Genomic DNA, 603 nt, shown 5'->3' with positions numbered 1-603 from the left:
TATATATATATATATATATATATATATATATATATATATATATATATCACATATGTGTGTGAATGCACAGTTGTATATCAAAAGTGTGGACCAAAACATGAATTTGGATCCCATGAGTGTCCTCTGTGAAGCATAACTCCTCCTAGCCTTTATTTCCATATAAACTGCATTGTCCTAGATTCCTGTGGTCAGGTATGTACGGTCCTCAGCATAGTCCACACTACATGTGATGGAGGAAATACGGGTAAGCTCAGAAAGCCAACCAAAGAGAAGCGGGGGTGGAGGGGGGGCCGCATCAAACCTGTGTCCTGACAGACCACCACCCCAATCCAAACTAATTTGACTTCAGGATGTTCTCGTTTCAAATTTGGTAGCTATGCCCTCCCCTTTTGTCCCAGTGTAACCCTGAGGATCAAATTCAGTCATTACAAAGAAGATAATATTTGCTGCGTAGCTATTTGAAATGATGAAAACGGAAAACGAAAATGATAAGAGGGTCATACTTGTTCAGAGAAGAATATAGGTCACCATGGAATTTGTCTGCTGGCCTCACTTCCTCTTCAGAGTGTCCCAGCAGTGTTTACATGTCACCAGGTTGGAAAC

The sequence above is a fragment of the Psammomys obesus genome, unplaced genomic scaffold, assembly GCF_907164565.1.
Source record: "Psammomys obesus unplaced genomic scaffold, mPsaObe1.curated_primary_1811, whole genome shotgun sequence".
NCBI classification, from domain to species: domain Eukaryota; kingdom Metazoa; phylum Chordata; class Mammalia; order Rodentia; family Muridae; genus Psammomys; species Psammomys obesus.
This window is presented reverse-complemented; position numbering follows the sequence as displayed.